At 41.2% G+C, this 25,808-nt stretch overlaps 1 protein-coding gene across 1 annotated transcript in view; it reads left to right on the top strand.

Moving 5' to 3' along the window:
• PPP1R14C (protein phosphatase 1 regulatory inhibitor subunit 14C) overlaps positions 1 to 25,808 on the top strand; it is a 154,009-nt gene that overhangs the window by 85,056 nt on the left and 43,145 nt on the right. The window lies entirely within an intron of this gene.

Genomic DNA, 25,808 nt, shown 5'->3' with positions numbered 1-25,808 from the left:
GACCGGATGGTGTACATCCGAGAGTACTCGAATAACTCAGTAATGTTATAATATCTAGACCACTGTTCCTGATCTTTGCTGATAGTATTTTGACAGTAACTGTACCAGGTAACTGGAGGAAAGCCAATGTGATACCAATAGTCAAAAAAGGGCAGAGGCATGTCCTGGGAAATTATAGGCCGGTCAGCCTGACGTCAATAGTATGTAAACTTCTGGAAGGGATGATAAGGGACTATATCCAAGAGTTTGCTAAAGAGAACATCATCAGCAGTAATCAGCACAGGTTTACAAAAGGGCGTTCTTGTCAAACCAATCTGTTAACATTTTACGAGGAGGTGAGCTGTGAGCTAGATAGGGGAAGATCAGTGGATGTGGTGTACCTGAATTTTGCTAAGGCATTTGATACAGTTCCCCACAAACGCTTAATTTATAAAATAAGGTCTCCAGGCATCGACCACAAGGTTTGCTCTTGGATACAAAACTGGTTAAAAGGGCATGTACAAAGGGTGGTAATAAATAATGCATACTCAGACTGGTCTGGGGTGGTAAGTGGGGTCCCCCAAGGCTCAGTCCTGGGACCGATTTTGTTCAATGTATTCATAAATAGCATTGAGGATGGGATCATTAGCTCAATCTCAGTTTTTGCAGATGACACAAAATTAGGTAGGGCAATAACTTCATTGTGAGGCAGAAATCTTACAGAATGACCTGAACAAAATAACAGAGTGGGCAACTGCATGGCAAATGAGGTTTAATGTGGAGAAGTGTAAGGTATTGCACTTGGGGACTAAACAAACGCCCAATACACTAGTGGAAGATACACTTGGCAATAGCATGCAGTGTTAAGCTGCAGCTGCCAAAGCCAGCAAAATATTTGCATGCATAAGAAAGGGGATGTATTCCAGAGATAAAACTATAATCCTACCACTTTATAAAACTCTGGTCCGACCACATCTGAAGTATTCTGTCCAGTTCTGGTCGCCAATCCTCAGAAGGGATGTGAAGGAGCTGGAGAGAGTCCAGAGAAGAGCAACTAAACTGATTAGGGGATTGGAGGACCTTAATTATGAAGAACGCTTACAAGCGCTTGATTTATTTTCCCTGGAAAGGAGACACCTGAGAGGGAACATGATGGCAATTTATATGTACCTCAACGGTGATCTCAACATAGACAAAGAAACTGTTCAGTCGCAATGAATGCATGAGGACACGAGGCCATACAATGCGATTTATAGGAGAAGAGATTTAACCTTAGGCTACGCAGGGGGTTTTTTACAGTAAGGGCTACAAGATTGTGGAATTCTCTAACACAAATGGTAGTAACTGCGGGTAGTATGGCTACTTTTTAAAAGACTCTTGGACATACATCTCAAGGATCAAAACATTCAGGGGTATGGGAAATATTTATGTCCACACACACCAACACAGGTTGAACTGGATGGACTATTGCCTTTATTCAACCTCAACTACTATGTAACTACAGTGCCTTGCGAAAGTATACACATTTCAGGCTTCAAACATAAAGATATAAATCTAATTTATTGGATATTTCAAACTTTGTTAACAAATAAAAAACTGAAAAATTGGGCGTGCAAAATTATTCAGCCCCTTTACTTTCAGTGCAGCAAATTCTCTCCAGAAGTTCAGTGAGGATCTCTGAATGATCCAATGTTGACCTAAATGACTAATGATGATAAATAGAATCCACCTGTGTGTAATCAAGTCTCCGTATAAATGCACCTGCACTGTGATAGTCTCAGAGGTCTGTTTAAAGCGCAGAGAGCATCATGAAGAACAAGGAACACACTAGGCAGGTCCGAGATACTGTTGTGGAGAAGTTTAAAGCCGGATTTGGATACAAAAAGATTTCCCAAGCTTTAAACATCCCAAGGAGCACTGTGCAAGCAATAATATTGAAAGTATCAGACCACTGCAAATCTACGAAGACCTGGTCGTTCCTCTAAACTTTCAGCTCATACAAGGAGAAGACTGATCAAAGATGCAGCCAAGAGGCCCATGATCACTCTGGATGAACTGCAGAGATCTACAGCTGAGGTGGGAGACTCTGTCCATAGGACAACAATCAGTCGTATACTGCACAAATCTGGCCTTTATGGAAGAGTGGCAAGAAGAAAGCCATTTCTTAAAGATATCCATAAAAAGTGTCCTTTAAAGTTTGCCACAAGCCACCTGGGAGACACACCAAGCTCACCTGGAAGAAGGTGCTCTGGTCAGATGAAACCAAAATTGAACTTTTTGGCAACAATGCAAAACGTTATGTTTGGCGTAAAAGCAACACAGCTCATCACCCTGAACACACCATCCCCACTGTCAAACATGGTGGTGGCAGCATCATGGTTTGGGCCTTCTTTTCTTCAGCAGGGACAGGGAAGATGGTTAAAATTGATGGGAAGATGGATAGAGCCAAATACAGGACCATTCTGGAAGAAAACCTGATGGAGTCTGCAAAACACCTGAGACTGTGACGGAGATTTGTCTTCCAACAAGACAATGATCCAAAACATAAAGCAAAATCTACAATGCAATGGTTCACAAATAAACATATCCAGGTGTTAGAAGGGCCAAGTCAAAGTCCAGACCTGAATCCAATCGAGAATCTGTGACAAGACACGTGGCCACTCACTAAAACTAGAGGAAAGGCGGTTTAACCTTAAAGTGCGTAAGGGGTTCTTCACTGTAAGAGCGGTAAGGATGTGGAATTCTCTTCCACAAGCAGTAGTATCAGCAGGGAGCATTGATAGTTTCAAAAACTATTAGATGGACACCTTAGAGACCACAACATTCAGGGGTATACAATGTACGGTTAAAAGCAAACACACACACGCATCATGGGTTGAACTGGATGGACTGATGTCTCTTTTCAACCTCACTGAGCTCAAGCTGTTTTGCAAGGAGGAATGGGCAAAAATTTCAGTCTCTCGATGTGCAAAACTGATCGAGACATACCCCAAGCGACTTACAGCTGTAATGGCAGCAAAAGGTGGCGCTACAAAGTATTAACTTAAGGGGGCTGAATAATTTTGCACGCCCAATTTTTTAGTTTTTTTTATTTGTTAAAAAAGTTTGAAATATCCAATAAATTTCGTTCCACTTCATGATTGTGTCCCACTTGTTGATTCTTCACAAAAAATTACAGTTTTATATCTTTATGTTTGAAGCCTGAAATGTGGCAAAAGGTCGCAAAGTTCAAGGGGGCCGAATACTTTCGCAAAGCCTTGTATGTAACAATTCATTCCACTGATACTGATCCACCGATTGCTCAGAGGAGAGGTAGACCGGCGGTCTGCCTATGTAAACAAGACAGACCGCCATTCTGTGAGGAAGAAAAATGGAGATCTTGCGTTTCCGCTAAGCAGAAACACGGATCTCTGTTTTCCTCCATTCACAGCATTCCCCCCACAGTTAGAAAGCACTCCCTAGGAGAACACTTAACCCTTTGATCGCCCCTGATGTTAACCCCTTTCCTGCCAGTGACAGTGCATTTTTTTATCATCAATCACGGTACTGGTGTCATTGGTCCCCAAAAAGTGTCACTTAGTGTCAGATTTGTCTGCCGCAAAGTCGCAGTCCCGCTAAAAATTGCTGATCACCACCATTACTAGTAAAAACTATTTAAAAAAATGTAAAAAGTCCATAAACCTATCCCATAGTTTGTAGACGCTAGAACTTTTGCGCAAACCAATCAATATACGCTTGGGATTTTTTTTTTTTTTTACCAAAAACATATAGCAGAATACATATTGGCCTAAATTGATAAAGAAATTAGATTTTTTACATTTTTTATTGGATATGTTTAAAGCCGAAAGTAAAAAATATTTTTTAAATTGTCGCTTTTTGTTGTTTATAGCGCAAAAAATAAAAACTGCAGAGGGGATCAAATACCACCAAAAGAAAGCTCTATTTGTGGGGGGAAAAAAACATAAATTTTATTTGGGTACAGTGTCACCTTAGGCTAAGTTCACATGTAGGCGTTTTGGGTTGTTTTTCTGCTCTAGGCTCAGCTCAAAAAACGCCCAACAAGACCAATGCTATTCATTTTAATGGCCCCTGTTCACATCTTAGCGTTTTGACGTTTTAAACAAAACGCCCAATGCTCAAAAAAGTACATGAGCTTTTTTTTTTGGGCAACCCAATGACAAGTTGACAAGTGACCAAAAAAACACCCATAAAACCGCCTGTAAATAGCAACGCCAAGATGTGAACGTAGCCTTCGTTTTTACTATTGTACCTGTACTGTAGTAAAACAAAGTGTGTGTGTGTGTTTTTCAGTGGTCACCGGTGGATATCAGTGAGAGCACATGAACTCTTTCTTACGTATGTTTCTGTTATTATGATTGGAGCAGAATGTTAAACCGGTTATTCGCTTTATAAACCTAGCCGTACTAGGGACAATCTAGATACAAATTTATGATGCCAGATTGAACATGGTGTATGCTAAAACAGGAAGGGAACAGCTGCTATAGTCTTTAAAAGCCCAGTTTGCCCAGGAATCTGTCTGTTAAATGGAATGTAAATAGATATTTCTGCAGTGTGTGTGGGTGTTAGAGTTAGAGTAAAGTGCACTTTAAAGTGCATGGTAATAAACTTCATTTATATAGTTTTACATGGTTTATTACCCTAGATCATCTTTTTGAGGGACACTTCAAAGCTCTGTAAACCCTGGATCAGGTCATCTACAAGCCAACCTAGGCTACTTGGGTTCTGGTGAGTGCCTGGGCCTCGGGTTTATCAAAACAAATTCTATTGGGGAGCTTTTTCTTTCTTTCCTTTTTTCTTTTTTTATTATAATTTTTTTTACATTTTAGCACCTGTCTTGTCTCTTTTAGTAGAAGTGATTTGAGAGAATGTACCTGAGCCAGGTTTGTTTGAGCTTTTAAATGTTCCTCAAATGATGATTTAGTGTTGTAAACCATGTAAAACTATATTCTTTAACCATTTAAGCCCTGGACGGTTTTACGCCCTTCATGACCAGAGCATTTTTTGCTATTCAGCACTGAGCTACTTCACCTGGCAATTGCATGGTCATGCAACACTACACAAATTCAATTTTATATATTTTTTTCACACAAATAGGGCTTTCTTTTGTAGGTATTTGATCACCACTGGATTTCTTTATTTTTTTTATTATATAACCAAAAAAAGACAAACAGTTGAAAAAAAAATAGAAATAAAATAATTGAATTTATTCATAAATGTAGGCAAAAAAGTAATCTGCTACATGTCTTTGGTAAAAAAAAAAAAAAAATCCAAAGGATGTATAATTATTGTTTTGTGTGAAGTTGTAGTGTCTACAAACTATGGTGTGTGTATATATACTTGAATTTGTATATTTTTTTTATACTAGTAATGGCATTAATCAGCGATTTTTAGTGGAACTGTGTGGCGGGCAAACTGACTAACACTGGGTGGGAACTGACTGACACTGACATCAGCAGTGACACAGTGATCGGGGTAATACTGTACTAATGACACTTGCTGCAAAGGGGGTTAACATCAAGGGGCAACAGGGGTCAAGTCCTGGGAAAAAAAGTGTGGGAACTCACCCAAGATTACCACCCCCAACCTCAAAAAAAAAAAAAAAAAAGTGTGTTCGTGTATATATACCTCTTGAGGAGCGAGGGCCACTTTAGCGACTTGGTGACCAGCTGAGGGCCGCAATGAGCGGAGCGGGTAGATCAGATGACAGGTCCGTGTCAGCATATGCAGAGCAGACACGGACACAGCCTGCTTTACTCTATGGGCCCTCCAATCTGATCCACCCAGACATAAGGGGATGGATCCCCTTCTGTTTTTTTAAGTGGATCGAATTGGGTTCCTGCAGGTATCGCTTGCTGCTGCTGTCCCCCAGGCGAGTATGGCTGATGGCTGATAACTGGCTGTCCTCCAGGGCTGGTACTGTTGGCTGGTACTGCTGGTGAGTACTGCTGGCGGGTACTGCTAGTGGGTACTGCTGGCTTGTACTGGTGGTGGCTACTGCTGACTGGTACTGGTGGCGGCTACTGCTGGCGGGTACTGCTGGTGGGTACTATGGTGGGTTACATATATACATTAATTTGCAGTACAGGCATGATTTATATCAGTTGGACACAACATCATTAAAACGCTGGATCTGTCACATATTTCTTTGCAAATTAGACTTGATTTATATATATATATGGATTTTGCTCAGTAATACTAAGGCTCCTTTCACACGGGTGGTGCCCCAACGGAGTCCGTTTTGCTCAGCGGGGATCGATCCGCCGATCCCCACTGAGCAGGCGGAGGACAGGTCTGTCTCTGCTCTGTGTGCAGAGACGGAGCTGTCATTCTGCTCTCCTCTATGGGAGATCGGATGATAACAGACCGCCTGTCCGTTTTTATCTGATCTTATCAGATCCAAACCTCCAGACGGATGGAAAAAAACTACATTTTAATACTACATTATGAGAGGTCTCTGCTTATACCCCTTCCCTCTGAGAGCAAGATAAAGAGCAGTGAGGAGGAGTAAGGTGATACACACCGCGAGGGCTCCACCATCCAGAACCCCCTGAAAATACCGGTTTAACCCATAAGGCTATTTGAAAAAAAAGTGAGAGGTGAGAGGCCAGGCACACAAGTTTGGAGGCACCAGCATGGAGGATCACCCTCACTTTCTGCTAAGGTTTCACTATATGCACGGTTTTTAGTTTGGACATACATGATCCAATCTGCACGATCTATATAAACTTTGTTTGGATACACCACATTCAATTTTGAAGCACACTTTGGAGGATAAAATATATGTGAAGAGACCATCAGATGTGTTATTACAATAGACTTTCTATAGCGTATGGACACTAAAACACCATTTATTTATTTTGCACTTTGTATACTATTTTGCGCTTTTGCGATATAGTCTACGTTAACAATTAGTGGAGATACCTTGCTCCAAAAAGTCACCTTCACCATCACCTACATTTGCACATAAGGATGGACTATTAGCACTTTATTCTATCACCCTTCTTTATGAAATGTTTTAATCTATGTAATTATTAAGAGCAATATTTATATGCATTATTTTATGTAATTTATTTTGCATCCTTAGCACACAAGGCAACACACTCATTGATTTACTTATTTATTGTATTCAACACTTTGCACTTTAAAAGGCAGCGCAGCACTACATTACATTTCACCTTATGTCCAAGGCTAAAGATAAGCTTTAAGTGTTAGCAGCCTTTGATACACCTATTCCAGTCACCCAATTCCCACAACAGCACGAGAGCCCCCTTTATAACATATCTGGTACCGGGGTGTTGCCTCTAGCTGCAGGAATCACTCTGGTACAAGCACTTTGCAAAATATCGGGGAAAGTACATATCGGTCCTCGATCTATCGGCTTTGCAGCCATTTAAGTGCTGATCCTATGCTGGTTTTCCAGCACGACCATTCAACAGAAATCAGTCGTTAGAACGGCTTCTGTTAAACAGAGAAGAGAACACATGGATTAAATGTCTGTGGTTATGAGTTAGCGATCTTTAGAATCGCGAAACGCGTCAACCAGTCGCATGTCCCTGTGATGTACTGTCTGTATTAATCTTTGATGAGGAATTGATTTTCATCAATTCCTGAGTGCAGTCAATTTTTCTTTTTGGCTCTGCAGGCTCCTGCTGACCTGACCGAACTTCTGTGAATTAAATATATATATTTTTTAAATGTTGAAAATGTTTTTATTTTTAACAATTATTATATTTTACAATTTTCTTAAATTAATTATTACAGTGTTTAATCATTTTATTTTTTTCCCCGAATTTTTCAGTATTTTCGGGACAGGGAAGCCTTCAGTGCTCTGGGGGGGGGGGGGGGGGGTCAGGGAGGGAAGGATCAGAAGCAGGCAGAACAGGGAGGGGGATCAGCGTTGGAGAAGCAATTACAGGAACAATGCCCTGTGTTTGTGTCTCTCCCTGCAGCAGCTGAAAGCTGGCAGAAGGGGGAGAAATTGGCTTTCATCTGTGCAGAAAGCCGCACAGGGTTTCCTTCTGTAATTGCCCCCCTGCCGGACCGCACCAATTCCCTGTGCTGTTGGGGCCCCCTACAGTAGGACTGGTGGTCCCCCTTCCCCCAACCCCCCTATCAGCAGCCCTGCGTGTGTACTGGGCTTTTAGAGCTAAAAACATCACACAACCCAGCTCAGAGATGCATAAATGAAGAATTACGAACTGTTAAATCTCTAAAATGCCTACATGAACACAGGTCGGATACAATGATGGGATGGTGTAGCAACTGCATCATAGAAGCAGGAAAGAGCTTTGCAAAGAGTCAATCAGGCTTTTCTAGTAGCTAGTTTACAATAGCCTGATGTTTTAATAAATTCAAAATACCACAAGACACTGACCGGACAATACTGTGTTCATTAAAATTCTGAGAATCTATTAATCCAAGATCCCACAAGTATACAGATCATGAACTCTTACGCTCTGTAATGGAAAAACACCATTTAGAAGAATGAGGTGCAGTTTAAGGTGGAGGGATACTGAATGCTGAATGTGAAGGATAATAATATGCACCGCTTGACGCCACGGAAGAAATCGCTAGCTCGCATAGCATGGCATTGTGTTTAAAATTACCAGTGAGCAGACTGCAAACAGCAGGCAAGATTGGGACCATTTAGTTTCCTGAGAGAAGATTATAAATAGCCTACAGTGGGAAAATTCCTGACAACTGTTCTTGTTTGAACAAAATGCTCTTATCTAATTACGGTTTTCTCATTTAGCCTTCCCCATTTCCATATAGACTGTATATTAAGATATTTTCTAATAAAATGGAGGAAATGGTGCCGATTTGTTAGCTATTTCAAAATGAAATGGGATTCAAGAAGGCATTTACAACACATATCTGGCAGTGTGTAGGTAGCTAGCAGCCTTGCACCAAATTATTGAACACTGTGCAACATATTCATTGTTAGTACCAGCATATGTGTCCAATTCAAGTCGTTCTTATCTGCAACGCTTTAACTATCGGTGATAAAGTAAGCGTAGGTAAAGAGGACCTCTTCCATGTTGGAGCAAATTATGGATTGTGTCGCACGGGTAATTATTGTGTCGCATCTTTGAGAAAATTCCGTTACACAATTCATCTAACTTCCTCTGATATTTGATTATGGTTCCTTTACTCTCCCCACTTCTTCTTGATCCACCTTGTTTGTGGACAGAGCAATGTTAGGAGTCTTAACGACTGCCCACAGTATATTTATGTAATTACTTTGACGTTAAATACTGTGGTTAAGGCAGCAACTAGCTGTCATAACCTGGTATTTTTTTGTACCGTGGGCGATTCTGCGTCTCGTCAAAGTGGTCCCGGCGGCGGATTTGCCACTGGATCAGTTTTAGAGGTGGCGGGAGAGGTGCCCCCTCCTGCTGCTTACCAGTCGACTCCGGGCTTACTGGACCTGTCGGTTAGCTCAGAGCCGATCTGTCAGATGCCTGTAAAGGAAGCCGAGTGAGGGCAAGATCGCCCACACTCGGCTCTATGCCCTTGGAGGACGGGAGAGACATCCAATGTAATTACTGCCTCTCGGCATTAAAGGGATTATATTTTTCCCCCTTAAAAGGCAAAATTACCTTTTTATTTTTTGCTTTTAAAGGTAAATGAGTAAAAAAAATAAAATAATGTGGTTGCATAAGTGTACACCCTCTTATAACTGGGGATGTAGCTGTGTTCAGAATTAAGCAATCATATTCACACTCATGTTAAATAGGAGACAGTACACACCTGCCATCATTTATTGTGCCTCTGATTAATCCCAAATAAGGTTCAGATGTTCTAGTAGGTCTTTCCTGATCCTGACATTTTCTTAGTCGCATCCTACAGCAAAAGCCTTGGTCCGCAGAGAGCTTTCAAAGCATTATCATCAAGTTGAAAAAATATTGCACAACAGGGACATTACCAAGAATTGGACGTCCCTCCAAAATTGATGAAAAGACAAGAAGACAACTGGTCAGGGAGGCTGCCAAGAGGCCTACAGCAACATTATAGGAGCTGCAGGAATATCTGGCAAGTACTGGCTGTGCGATACATGTGACAAGAATCTCCCGTATGTCTGGGCTATGGGGTAGAGTGGCATGATGGAAGTCTTTTCTTACGAAGAAAAACATCCAAGCCCGGTTAAATTTAGCAAAAACACATCTGAAGTCTCCCAAAAGCATGTGGGAAAATGTGTTATGTGGTCTGATGAAATCAAGTTTGAACTTTTTGGCCATAATTCCAAAAGATATGTTTGGCGCCAAAACAATACTGCACATCACCAAAAGAACACCATACCCACAGTGAAGCATGGTGGTGGCAGAATCATGCTTTGGGGGCCGTTTTTCTTCAGCTGGAACAAGGGCCCTAGTCAAGGTAGAGGAAATTATGAACAGTTCCAAATACCATTCAATATTGGCACAAAACTTTCAGGATTCTGCTTGAAAGCTATACATGAAGAGGAACTTCATCTTTCAGCATAACAACAACCCAAAGCATACATCCAAATCAACAAAGGAATGGCTTCACCAGAAGATTAAAGTTTTAGAATGGCCCAGCCAGCCAGAGCCCAGACCTGAATCGGATTGAAAATCTGTGGGGTGATCTGAGGAGGGGTGTGCACAGGAGATGCCCTCACAATTCAACAGATTTGGAGTGTTTTTACAAAGAAGAGTGGGCAAATATTGCCAAGTCAAGATGTGCCATGCTGATACTCACAACCCAAAAAGAGTGCTGTAATAAACTCAAAAGTATTAGTTTAAGGTGAACACTTATGCAACCATATTATTTAATTTTTTTGTTTTTACTTCCTTCCACCTAAAAGATTTCAGTTTGTTGTTCAGTCGAGTTGTACAGTTTATAGGTCACATTTAAGGTGGAAAAAGTTCTGAAATTATTTCTTTGTCTCATTTTTTTATATCACAGAAATATGACATTTTAACAGGGGTGTGTAGACTTTTTATATCCACTGTGTGTATGTTGTGTATGTGTGTGTGTGTATGTATGTATATATGTGTGTATATATAGAGGAGAATGGGTGGCCCGATCAGGTCCACCTGAAAAATGGACAGAGGGACCTGATCGGTCCGATCGTGTGAAAGGGGCCTTAAGCAAAATCAATATAATGTATATAACGAAAAATGTATATAACACAAAGTACACACATGCACAGATGTACGGAACAATTCTAAACATCAACAGTATGTTTATGAATAATGTTAGAGCTATACAGTATTTTAACACTAAACAGATGGCAATAGATTTGTTATTTGTCATAAATTTACAGTTTTTTACAGTTTTATTTCCTTTCTGCTTTACAGTGATTTTAATTGTATACTATTTATCAGTTCACCCTATTTTTAGCTTGCACAAAGTACGTTTAGAGTATGTGCACCAATAATGGATGTATTGTATATTATACTAAAAATATAATCCGGATATATTTTGTATATAAGAGGAAGTATTTGGGAGTATACCAACTCAGGAATACCAAACTTAATTCTGCAGCTCATTTTCTTAAAAGTGTCATTAAACTCAATTATTATAAACTGTCAATACATGCTATGTTTGATTGTCTTTATACTCACTTTCACTAGAGCTTTCATTTTCTGTAGATTACAAAACACCTTTTCCATACTGCTGTTTGCTGTCCCTTCCTTCCTTTCTGTGTCCCAGCTGCAGCCTAAGATTGCTTAGACCAACTGTTGCCACATGAGCATGCTCTAGTTTCACGAGTCCCACTGCTGCGTCCATTGACACAGACAGCAGGACTTGGCCACACCCCCGGGTCCCTGGATTGGATTGACAGCAGCAGGAGCCCACTGCTCCCTCTGCTATCAGTCTATCCAATGAGGAACGAGACAGTGGCTGGAGCCGCTGGGCTTGTGCTTGAAAATAGAAACCAAAAATCCAGAAAAAACACATGATACAAATGTTATAAATTGAATTGCAGTTCAGTGTGTAAATGGAATGGGCTACAAGAGCATCAGCAAGAAGCTTAGTGAGAAGGAGACAACTGTTGGAGCAATTATTCGCAAATGGAAGAAATACAAAATAATCATTAATCGCCCTCAGGTCTGGAGCGCCATTCAAGATTTTGCCTCATGGGTTAAGGATGATCATAAGAAAAGTCAGCCCAGAACTACACGGTAGGAGCTTGTGAATGATCTCTAGACAGTTGGGACCACAGTCACCAAGCAAACCATTGGTAACCACCACATGGATTGAAATCCTGCAGCACCCACAAGATCCCTTGCCTCAAGAAGGCACATGTACCGGCCCATTTGAAGCTTGCCAACGAACTTCTAAATTATTCAGAAAAGGATTGGGAGAAATCCTTATGTGGTCAGATGAGATAAAAATTGAGCTCTTTGGCATTAACCCGACTTGCTGTGTTTGGAGTAAGAAAAAAGCTTACTATGTCCCTAAGAACACCATTCCTACAGTCAAGCACGGGGGTAGAAACATTATGCTATGGGGTTGTTTCTCTAAAGGTACAGGCTGACTTTGCCATATTGAGGAGTCAATGAACAAGGCCATGTATTGTAAAATCTTGGATGAGAACCTTCTTCCCTCAGCCAGAACACTGAAGATGGGTCGTGGATGGGTATTTCAGCATGACAATGACCCATAACATAACGCCAAGGCAAAAGGAGTGGTTCAAGAAGAAGCACATTAAGGTCCTGGAGTGGCCTACCCTGTCTCAACACTGTAATTCCTATAGGGAATTTATGGAGGGAGCTGAAACTTCAAATTGCCAAATGACAGCCAAGAAACCTTAAGGATTTAGAGAAGATCTGTAAAGAAGAGTGGACCAAAATCCCTGCTGAGATGTGTGCAAACCTGGGAACCAACTACAAGAAACATCTTGCATCTGTTCTTACTAACAAGGATTTTGCCACCAAGTACTAAGTCATGTTTTGCTTGAGGATTAAATACCTATTTTACTCACTGAAATGCAGCTAAATTTATAACATTTGTATCATGTTTTTTTCTGGATTTTTGGTTGATATTCAGTCTCTATCATTAAAAATATATCTATGGTAAAAATTATAGACCCTTAATTTCTTTGTAAGTGGGCAAGTGATCAAATATAAATTTTTCCCACTGTAGATCCCTTTCAAAGACCCCTAAATATTCCTCTCTCTTTGGGAATTGATCAGATGGCTATCCATCCTCTCAAATCTCCTCTACTAGTCGAGATAATCAAGGTGATAAAAAAAAAAAAAACTCCCTAATAAATTTAAGAAAAGTGGGCCACCTGGAACCCACTGGGACCTAACATTATTTAACAACTTGTGGACTGCCCCATGTACATATACAGCGACGGGGCAGCCACTCTGCCTAAGACCACTGGCATTTCTGGGTATAGGGCACGTGCGTCCCCCGTCCCCCCCCCCGCCCAACCTGTGCTGTCATTAAGTACAGAACAAGGCAGTCAGCAGGTGCCTTGGGACCTGCTGATCAGCTTAGTAGAGACAGGGTTCTGTGCTGTTTTTTTTTTCCTACCAAAAATCAGCCATATCTGTTACTAAAAGCAGCACTTATTACACACATTACACTTGTTAGACACTAAGTTAACCCCTTTCATTAGCCCTCAGGGCTTAAGTCTTGCGGGAACGCATGGGAACGGCGTTCCTGGACTTTTTCTACAGCAGGAACACTGTTCCCGTTCCCCCCCCCCCCCAGCCCAGACACGATCCCAGCGCCACCTCCTGCTCTGGGATGGCGGGTCGGTATGCCCAAATTGCGGGTTCCTGACCCGCCATCTCCAAGCATCACTGTAAACTGAGCCGGCACTACAGGAAGCAGAGCAGATGCTTCCCGTATAGCGCCGGCTCCTGTCACAGGTGGAGTGATACCAAATGTACTCTGCCTGTGACGGGGCACAGGAGCCATGCAGGAAGCATCGGCCCTGCAGATGAGAGGGAGCCAGGGAGGTAAGAGAGAGAGGTGGGAAGGAGAGGTAGAGAGATAGAGGAGGAAAGGAGAGAGATGAGAAAGAGAGAGAGGAAGGAATGAGAGGTAGAAAAAGAGAGAGAGAAATGAGAAAGAAATAGAGCGATATAAAGGACAGATGGAAAGAGAGAGAGGGATGGGGAGAAAAAAAAGAACAAATGAGAGAGAGGAGAAATAGAGAAAGAGGGATGAAATAAAAAGGAGAGACCAAGGAGAAAGAGAGAGAGAAAGAAACAGGGGGACCAAAAGAGATATGCCTTTGGGCCCCTTTCACATGGGCTTTCCGATCCGGTCCCCCTGTCAGGTTTTCAGGACCGGATCGGATGCTCCATGCAGCCCTATGGAGAAGCAGATGTCAGCGGTGACATGTCCGATCAGATCCTGTCCGTGAAATCCAGACGGATGGAAACCCTATATTTAAAAAATGTAGTGACTCACATATCAGTACACATTGGCATCTTTCTTGGTGTTTGTGTGTCTCTCTTCCTGGTTGCGTCACTTCTGGGTACACTTCTGACCTGCGCTACATTTTACAATCACCCCGGTACCGGCGTCTATAGCCGATGGTTGGCTGCCTTGTAATGACAACCGATGCGTCCCCGTCCCCCCTCCCACCGCCTTCCGCGGCTTGCCCGGGTCTCCCGTCCCACCGGGAGACCCGGGCAACCAGCCTGCACGGCTGCTGAAGACCCAATCAAAGCCGCATTCGGCTCTGATCAGGTCTCCATGCAAAAACCCGGAAGTGATGTCATGACATCACTTCTTGGTACTGACGCCAGATTAAAAAAAATGACAGCATTTAAAACGGCCAAACTTGGCGTTTTAAATGCTTTTAAGTGCAGAGAAGGGGTTTGGGGTCTTTTAGACCCCCAGATCCCTCCACAAGAGTACCTTTCAAGTAAAAAAAAAATAATATATTTTTTTAAAATGTACGACAATATCGGCTGATACCGATATGCAGTGCTGTATCTTGGCCTAGGCCAACAAGGCCCAGGCCTAGGGCAGCACTTTGCAGGGGGGCAGCAAAAAAGCTGATGGGCTTCACTGATATGCTGTCCTGATGGGCACTGATATGTTGAACTGATGGGCACTAATAGACTACACTGATGGCCACTGATGAGGCAGGACTGATAAGCTGCACTGATAACTCAGCACTGAAGGGCAACGATATGATGCACTGATAGGCTGCACTAATGGGCACTGAGAGGCTGCACTGGTGGCCACTGATGGGGCTGTACTGATGGCCACTGATGAGCCCGCACTGATATGCTGCACTGATGGGCAGTAATGAGGTTGCACTGATGGGCACTGAGAAAGCTGAACTTATGGGAACTACTGAGGCTGCACTGATGGGCACTGATAGACTGTGGTTTTGGTCTGTGGTTTACAGATGATAGGGCGGGTCATAAACAGGAAAGGTTGTGGCCTTTACAGGAAGGGGTGGGTCATATTTAAATTAGGGGTGCCCAAGTTTAGTCAGGCCTAGGGCAGCACAAAACCTAAATATACCACTGCCGATATGCGATGACCAAAATATCGGTATCTGTATCGGCAATGAAAAAACGATATCGGTCAATCCTAACTAGACACGTCCTAAAAAAACATAACCAAAGTATGATGTGTGGAGTATATCCTGTCTTTCTTCCCCTGTGCTTCTTCCCCCCCCCCCCCCCTTATTAAAATTACCACCAGGAGTTGCTGTGTAAATACAGCTGCTGAAAGGGTTAAGTCATGCCAGGTTCCCATCACACATGTGCAGTGTGTAAACATGCAGCATGTCTGCGGAAAAAAATCACTAGTGTAAGGCTCCGTGTACACTAGGAGCTGAAAAAAATGATAGAAAAATGCTGGATAGAAAATGCTCAACATTGTTTTGTAAATGTTTTTTCCCAGCGTTTTCCATTTTTTTTTACCGGCGCTTGTCAGTGTATAGTTGGTTGTAAAGGTGTGGGCTGGCAAGCATCCCTAACAATTGATGACTTATAAGCTGTCAGCTTGTTTCCCCACTGACCGCCGAGTGTAAATTAAAACTTGAGAAAAAAAAAACCAGCATGGGGGGTCTGATATGGATTTTGAGGTTAACCCCACGCCAAATTAAAAAAAAAAAAGAAAAAAAAAAGCCTGGGGTCCCCCTAAAATCCATACCAGACACTTATCCAAGCATGCAGCCGGCTAGTAAAGAGGAGAGGGATGAGCAAGCAATCCCCCCCCCCCCCAACCATACCTGGCCACATGCCCTCAACATGGGGGTGCTTTGGGGTGGGGGGGGGGCTACTGTCGACCTGAATAAAAAAGAGCTCTGCACCCGATGCTGGCTTCCGCTGTCTGACAGCTCTGCTTCGTAGCTCCCATTAAATAAACGAAGGGGCGAGGCCACCGGGTGCCTTCTTCCAGATTCAGGGCACGTGCAAAGCCGGGAGAAGGAACAAATAGATTTTTTTTTTGTAAAAAGCAGCACATAATACACACACTAATACTTGTTAGGCACTCACTAAACCCCTTGATTACCCTGAGATGTTAACCCCTTCCCAGCCAATGTCATTATTATAGTGACAGTGTATAGTATTATCACTGCATTAGTGTCACTGATGATGTCAGTGTCAGTTAGTCAGTTCCCGCACAACTTTTTTTTTTTTTTTTTATGTAGCAGAATAAAGATATGCAGCAGAATACATTTTGGCCATAATTTATTAAGAAATTAGAAATAAGAAATTAGATTTTTTTTATTGAATGTGTTTGGATACGTTTTTTTTTTTTTTTCTTCAATTTTTTTTTTCTTTCATTTTAATAATAAAAAAATGAAAAAACCCAGTGGTGATCAAATAACACCAAAAGAAAGCCCTGTTTAGGTGGAGAGAAAAAAATGATATAAATTGCATTTCTTTACAGCATTGCATGACAACGCAATTACCAGTTAAAGAAGTGCAGTGCTAAATAGCAAAAAATGAAAGAAAATTTTGAGCTGAGTCAAGAAAACAATTTCATTTTAAATTATTAATTGTTTTGTAATTTTTTGCAGAAAGCTCTTCTTTTTTTCAAAATTTATGTACAGTTGAAAGTATTTTCTTTGCAACCTTCACCGTTAAAAAGAACACTTCAGGTTTTTTTCTTTTAGCCTATTGTCATTCTCACCAGCTATTCAGGTGTTAACTAATTAAACGTTACTGGGGCTGATGCAAATATGCAAATCATGCAAATATACTGCTTAGCACTACTATAAAGATCCAGAAATGTGAACACTGCACGCACAGGAGAAAGTTAGCTGACGCTATGATAGAGTTGTCATCTACAGTATCTCATGAAATTAAGTACACCCCTCACATTTTTGTAAATATTTTATTATATCTTTTCATGTGACAACACTGAAGAAAGGACACTTTGCTACAATGTAAAGTAGCGAGTGTACAGCTTGTATAACAGTGTAAATTTGCTGTCCCCTCAAAATAACTCAACACACAGCCATTAATGTCTAAACCGCTGGCAACAAAAGTGAGTACACCCCCAAGTATAAATGTCCAAATTGGGCTCAAAGTGTCAATATTTTGTTTGGCCACCATTATTTTCCAGCACTGCCTTAACCATCTTGGGCATGGAGTTCACCAGAGCTTCACAGGCTGCCACTGGAGTCCTCTTTCACTCCTACATGACGACATCACGGAGCTGGTGGATGTTAGAGACCTTGTGCTCCTCCACCGTTTGAGGATGCCCCACAGATACTCAATAGGGTTTAGATCTGGAGACATACTTGGCCAGTCCATCACCTTTACCCTCAGCTTCTTAAGCAAGGCAGTGGTCGTCTTGGAGGTGTGTTTGGGGTCGTTATGTTGGAATACTGCCCTGCGGCCCAGTCCCTGAAGGGAGGGGATCATGCTCTACCTCAGTATGTCACAGTACATGTTGGCATTCATGGTTCCCTCAATGAACTGTAGCTCCCCAATGCCTGCAGCACTCATGCAGCCCCAGACAGTGATACTCCCACCACTATGCTTGCCTGTAGGCAATACACACTTGTGTTTGTACTCCTCACCTGGTTGCCGCCACACACATTGGATATCATCTGAAACAAATACGTTTATCTTGGTCTCATCAGACCACAGGACATGGTTCCAGTAATCCATGTTCTTTGTCTGCTTGTATTTAGCAAACTGTTTGCGGTCTTTCTTGTGCATCCTCTTTAGAATAGGCTTCCTTCTGGGAGGACCAGACAAAGACCAATTTGATGTAGTGTGCGGCGTATGGTCTGAGCACTAACAAGCTGACCCCCCCCACCCCTTCAACCTCTGCAGCAAAGCTGGTAGCACTTATATGTCTATTTCCCAAAGACAACCTCTAGATATGACGCTGAGCACGTGCACTCAACCTCTTTGGTCGACCATGGCGAGGCTTGTTCTGAGTGGAACCTGTCCTGTTAAACCGCTGTATGGTCTTGGCCACCGTGCTGCAGCTCAGTTTCAGGGTCTTGGCAATCTTCTTATAGCCTAGGCCATCTTTATGTAGAGCAACAATTTTTTTTTTTTTGTTCTTTGCCATGAGGGACCATGTGGAACTTCCAGTGACCAGTGAGAGTGATAAGACCAAATTTAACACACCTGCTCCCCATTCACACCTGAGACCTTGTAACACTAACGAGCCACATGACATCGGGGAGGGAAAATGGCTGCTTGGCCCCAATTTGGACATTTCCACTTAGGGGTGTACTTATTTTTGTTGCCAGTGGTTTAATCATTAATGGCTGTGTGTTGTTGTTTTGAGGGGACAGCACATTTACACTGTTATACAAGCTCTATACTCACTACTTTACATTGTAGCAAAGTGTAATTTCTTCAGTGTTGTCACATGAAAAGATATAATAGATTTTTTACAAAATGTGAGGGGTGTACTCACTTTTGTGAGATACTTTATATCTAAGTGAGAGTTCTTTTACTGAATTTCTTTAGCACAAGCCAAATCTTGGCTTTAAAAAAAATAAAATAAACATAAATTATAATTTTCATATCTTGTGGTGGTAATGATTAATGCAGAAAAAAATGCTTGCATGGCTTTTAAAAGTATTGTAAACATGCCTTGGAGGTTTTGGGATATGGCATAGTAATAAATCATTTGAGTGCCTCAGGGACTATACCAAATCTGATATCTGTGTTTTGTCATAAATGTAGATAAACGAGCCCCACATAAGCTAAGAATAAAGTATAAATCTGCCTGTGGAAAGTAGCTCAAACCCTGACTGCTGGCTTCTCACATCTTTTTGTTTTAGCTAAAGGAAAGCTAGGTGGAGATGATTTTTTAAGATTGAAAAACGCTAATTTTCAGACGCTCCTATGAAAGTCTATGGGGCCAAAAAAAAAAGTCCTTTTCTTCTCCTAAAATAGATCATCTACCTTTTTTTTGAGCTCCTGGTGTTGCGCTACAGGCATCTGAGCGCTCATGTGAACAGGCACAATTTAAAAGCATGGGATTTTGGAGCTTTAAGCTTCAGGGCTAATGGAGAGCAGAATCTTGGCAAATACCACATGTGTTTTAGAAACATATTTCAAGAGTTTTTAATGTGTATTCAAGCTTCAGGCATTTTTGTTTTAGCCAATAGAAAGTACTAGGGGGTGAACAAATTACTCCACAGTACCTTCAGCTAGAGTGGTCAGGATTGGCTTGTTTTAAAGTGATTGTAAAATCTTTTTTTTTTTTTTTTATAAATAACAAATGTTATACTACCTGCTCTGTGCAGTGGTTTTTCACATAGCCAGGATCCTCCTTTTCTCAGGTCCCTCCTTGGCTCTCCTGGCTCCTCCCTCCCTTTAAATGCCCCCACAGCAAGCCCCAAGAGGGGGCTGAGGGGGGCTGCTGCACACAGGTTTTTTATCTTTTTTTTTTTTTGAGGTTTTGATATATGTATCACCTTTATTCTATCTGCTAGAAAACAAAGCTTAAAATATAATGATAGGTAAACTCTCCAAAACAACATTCTGATAAATAATGATGAAATACATTTATCAAGGCATGTCCCTGAGTGAACTTAGAATACAACACAACTCTGAAACCTAATCTGAAAACATAATGCATTTGTCAATTAATGTAGGATTTATTTTGCAATGATGTGTAGGTTTTTTATCTTAATGCATTAGGATAAAAAAAAATTTCTGGACGTTACAATCCCTTTAATCCTTTCGTTGCAATGCCCTGCTGCCCATATTTCCCATATTTCACCTTATTTGACTGAACCATTTCTGCTATTTTTCACTTTTTTTCTTTTCACGACTTTTCATTTAGAGCTTTAGGCTGGGTTCAAATATATGCGAATTGGATGAAGGTTTCCCCACATCCATTTCACATAAAAGGCCAGTATGACCATCTCTCAATGGAGCAGGTCCAGGGTGGTTGCGATCCTCAACATGTTTCGCATAAAGGATGCGTCATCAGAAAAGCTTCCTGATGATGCATCTTTATGCAAAACATGTCGAGGCAAAGTGACGCAATACACACATGATCCCGTTGGCTTGTATACAACACAGCTGAGAATTGGAATGCACGCTGGCCCCAGTATTCAGAGCGGAAACGTATTTTCAAAGGGCACTAGTAAAATGTGAATTGTCATTTTTAACATTTTTTAAAAGGAGTAGAAAGGAATACAATATATGCTAGCTCTGTATGAGAAATTAAGGATACGTTGAGCAATATAGTGGATCCAATATCCCTGAAGAGTGAATAATAAGGTCCTATATTAGAGGAGCTCTGGGGAGTGAGCATAATAGTCAGTGGTGGATATTGTCAGGTGGGGATTAGTGTGCACAGGACCAAATTGGATTTTTATCACAGGAGCAATTATCACAGTCACTTTCTATGTATACTAATAGACTTTACATATATTTTGTAAGTTTATGTGTTTGATATTAATTAGCGCAGCTATCACTATATATATATATAGCTGCATAGAGAGTTTCTCCATCCTGGAACCAGTTTTGTGCCTGTGTTGACTGGGGGAGCTTGATACCTGCTGGGGGCAGTAGAAGGCTGCACTTAGTTGATAGCCAGGGTACATGTGTGAGTAGTAAGTTGGCAAGGGTACATTTTTATGTTTCTTTTTGTTTTGTTGCCATTTTTATACCTTGTATACAGTCTAAATAAACCACACCTTTGACTTTTTCACCTGCAGTGCTGTTTTCTGTGCCTAATTTTGTGTAGTGAACTCATCCAGGGGTCACACACAACCGCTGCCGCGCTAACCTCCTCACAATTCGTGGAGAAAGCCAAGGGCAGTTTTGTAAATAAAGGCCAGCATGGAAGAGACTTGCTAAGACAGCTTGTTGTGGCAAATGCCAATCAACAACAAGCGAACCTCGAGCAAAGAAGTGCAAATGGACAGTTGCAGTGGAGTCTGGAGGCTCAGCAGCACGCTCACCAGCAGAATTTGAAAGCTCAGCAGCAAGTCCAGAAGCAATCTGAGGATCACTTTATAGACCTGTTGTAGCAACAGGAGTGGAGACTCCAACAGCATGTGGAGACATTAATGCAACAGTGTCCGCAGATCAGTGAGGCAAGTGTTTCCACTAATACACCATCATTTTGTGTCAGCCGTTTACTGCCAAAAAATCACTGTAGAGGATGACCCTGAGGTTTTTCTTGACCACATTTGAAAGGACTTCTGAAATAGAAAATTGGCCTATGGAGCAGTGGGCTGGACTGGTAGCCCCGTTATTATCTGGTGAATCGCAGAAAGATTATTATGACCTGGAGCCTGACCAAGCAAAAGACTATGCTGTGCTGAAAGCAGAAATATTGGCGCGGCTGGGTGTCACCCTGGCTGTCAGGGCTGAGCGTGTGCATAACTGGACTTTTCGGCTTGGGAATCTGCCCACGTCTCCGATGTATGATTTCATTCACCTGAGCAGGAATTGGCTGCAGCCGGAGACTTTGACTGCACCAAAGATTGTGAAAGGTGTGGTTATGGATCGGTTCCTGAGATCTTTTCCTACTGCCATCCAAAAGTGGGTAAGCCATGGAGACTTTCCACCCTAAGACCAGACCATCCCCAGCGGGTAGGCTTATACCAAGGGGTGAGGATGGAGAGAGTGAGAGGGCAGGGATTCTACCTAAGGGTGAGGGCAGCCTGGGAAGTCAAGGCGGCAAGAAGTAGCGAAAAATATTTGTTACCGCTGCCGGCAAGAGTGACATATTGCAGCAAATTGCCCAGTTGTGGATGAATCTATGCAATGTAACTTTCTAAGGGACAGACATCTGCCGCTGTTTGCGACAGCTGCATTCCATTCAGATTCGGGGGAACTGAGAAACATTTATGCCAAATGTATATTAATGGCAGTAATGTTGTGTTGCTAGATTCAGGTAGCCTGGTAACATTGGTAAAAGCTGAATTAGTTACTGCAGAGGTCTCTGGGCATAACAAGCTGGCTGTTATTTGAGTGCATGGGGACACCAGAGAGCATCCTGTGGCTACAGTGTCTTTTGAGACCCCCAAAAAGTAACCAATCTCATCAGGTTGGGTTAGTGTCTCACTTACCAAATGATGCCATTTTGGGGAGGGATTTTCCAAAATTCTGGGAACTCTGGGATGGTCCTGACCCAACCCCCCCCCCCCCCCCACACACACACACACACACTTTAAACCAGGACGGTGAACCCCAGAAATCCTCTGAGAGTGGTGAGGACTCTCCAGCATTTGCCTTTTCTGTACTAGCAGAGGGGATTTGAGAAGCTGGGGAGGTGCCTATGTCCTCAGACGAAAACGTGCCGTCTGACCTAGAGGTTCACAGGAAAAACATTGCCACTGAACAGTTAAAATACATCACACTGATAGGAGCACGGGAAAATGTGTTAAAAATAGATGGCAAACGAGTGAACCCAGATAAGCCATGTGCTTACCTGTACTTCACTTTGGAAAGGGATCTATTGTATCGAGTTGCTCAAAAGGTGGAAGAAACCGTTAAACAACTTGTAGTGCCCAAAACTTACAGGGTGTTGGGGTTGGCACATGGGCACAAACTTGGAGGTCATTTGGGGGCAGAAAAAAACAGAGCATTGCAGAAATTCTATTGGCCTGGGATCATTAGGAAATAGAAAATTATTATTCCTCCTGCCCTGTGTGTCATGTAAGAATATTTAATAATATCTCGCGCTCGTACTTCATTATGTCAGAATATTTATACTGCTCTGAATATAGCAGTGTCTATTTATGGGTAATAAGCAAAGATCTGTGCGGTAGGAGAGTCTCCGCTTATTCCACAAATCAATATGTAGTGAATTCTTTTTAATTGATTAATTTCTTTTTAAAAGCATATACCAATCTTAGTGAGTACAGTCTACAGTATGGAATATATATAAAATATTTATTCACCAGACATGTATTCACAATATATGATCAAACAGGAAGTGACACAAAAAGATAACTACATAAAATACTAACTTCAAACAATTAATGCAATGTGATGTTTAGCTCACTAATGAAAGTGAAACAGAAACAAAGTGAAAGCAAAACAAAAGCAAGATTACCATTTCTCCAGGTATAGCATGAACCATAGGTATGTGTTCTATATAAACAGACCACATTGTCTGCGAATCACACGGCCGAAAGTCATTCCACTGCAGATGGAGTGAGAATAAGCCATGCAAAACGGAAGACTTAAAAATCGCAAATAATGCACTAAATCTGATATTAATAAAAATGTATAAAAACAAAAATCAGCTTTTTAGAGAAAAATCTACCATGGTTTATACGGCTGGGATTGTAATCTTATTACCCTTAAATATGCAATATAAAACATATAAGGAAGGAATAAACAATTGTTGAATAAAATCAAATAAACAGCAAAGTTATATTTACCACACTTAAGATGGCAGCTAGCTTCAAATGGTCGTTACCAGAGTCTTAAGATGGATGCCAGTGAGGGAGGAGTTTGGTTTGGCGTCCCTCAAAGTTTCAGATGAATAATGGAGCAAGATGGAGTATGTCTGGATGAGTCTATAGATGGATGTAGTAGTGTGTGTGATGTATGTGTATTGTATGATGGGCAGTGTAATGTGTGTCCTCTCTCTCATCTGGATTGTTCTTTTATAGGGTATGAACAAAGGGCTATAAAAATTACCATAAGTTAAACCCAGAGGGATGAAACATTATCCCCATTGGTTGGGATATTCTATACCTTAACTGGTGAGGTCATAGACACACCTCTCCTGATAATTCAATGTTCGATAATAAAATTAAATGATAATTTCTCTATGTTCAAGATTAACTACAAAACACAACATAAAACTTTGTCCATACTCCCAGTACATACATAAATATCCATCTGTATCTCCATCATTCTCTGGCAATTATTGGATCTGGTAAACCATTTCAATAATAATTATTTTTAATACAATATAATATTCCTATATGGGAAATATCTCAACTATCCCAAAACTGCATTATGTATTTCGTCTATAGAGGGCAGTATCGTACCGTTCATTAGATTTTGTAGTTAACAATAATTACCACTATTCTTATCTGATGATCTTTGACCTGTTGGCTAGTGAAAGTCCATTAAATATTTGACCATGCCATAGGCTGTCAGACATTTTGTCTGGGATTGGAAGATCTATTACTTAGTCTATTCTAAAGCAACGCATATATAAACACTCCTACCACATGCCTTAAAATGAAGTAATTAGTATTCACTCTAGTCTTAAGTCTAAGTAAGATTACTACTGTAAGAATATAAACCCAAAATGTGATATATTCCTAAATATGTATATGCCTTACATAATATAATGACATAATTATGGCTAATATCTTCTCACACTTAATAATGTATCTTTAAAAACTTATATATTTCATCTTTAAATGTCTGCTAGAGTATACTGGGGTATTGTCCATTGTTAAATAATTACAGACAGAGTGGCACTACCATTTTTGTCTTATATAAAGAGGTGTCTACGTAAATCTTATTTACAACCTTAAAAGAAATACAAAGACCTCTGTTGAAACTCTATTCTCTCTTGTAAGCTTGTAAGAGACATTTTGTTTAACAAGTACATATGAACTCTCCTTCACCTTAAAAACAAGATGGAAACTATACTGTTCAGAATCTTATATGCATAATATGGAATATACATGGCTTTTTAAATCCATTTTTTTCCCTATTATTATATTAATCACCCCCAATAATCCTGACAGTCAGAAGTCAGCACCTATGCCAGATTTCTGTAATCCGCTGGTACCCCTTACCATAATTGAGATCCACTTTGAAGGGATTGCAATTAATTTGGTAGGTCTGTTAATGAAGTCTGTTAGGGGGCATCACTACATTTTGGTTATACTGGACTATACCACCCGCTATCCAGAAGTGATTCCTCTCTGAAATACCCACGCGGCTAAAAACAAGAAATAGCTCTTTGGCTATCATCTTGGCAGAGGTATTTGTAAGAAACTGCTTACAAACCAAGGTACACCCTCTATGTACCGAGTTATGAAAGAGCTGTGCAAGTTGTTCAAAGTGACACAATTGCATACATCCATATATCATCCTCAAACAGAGGGGTTGGTTGAAAGGTTCAACACAACCCTAAAACAAATGTTAAGGAAGGTGGTTGATAGAAATGGATAGGATTGGGACTTTCTAATACCCTATTTGATGTTTGCCATCAGGGAGGTACCCCAATCCTCTACAGGTTTTTCACCCTTTGAGTTACTCTATGGGAGACACCCAAGAGGGCTGTTGGACATTGCCAAGGAAACTTGGGAATGTGAGAGTTCTCCCCATAAGAGTGTGATTGAACATGTCACACAGATGCAAGATAGAATTGAACAGGTAATGCCAACAATTGGCTCAAGGTTAGTTAGCAAAGCAGAGGTTGTGCAATCG

This window comes from Pelophylax lessonae, assembly GCF_965119305.1.
Source record: "Pelophylax lessonae genome assembly, chromosome: 3".
In the NCBI taxonomy this organism is placed as follows: domain Eukaryota; kingdom Metazoa; phylum Chordata; class Amphibia; order Anura; family Ranidae; genus Pelophylax; species Pelophylax lessonae.
This window is presented reverse-complemented; position numbering and strand designations above follow the sequence as displayed.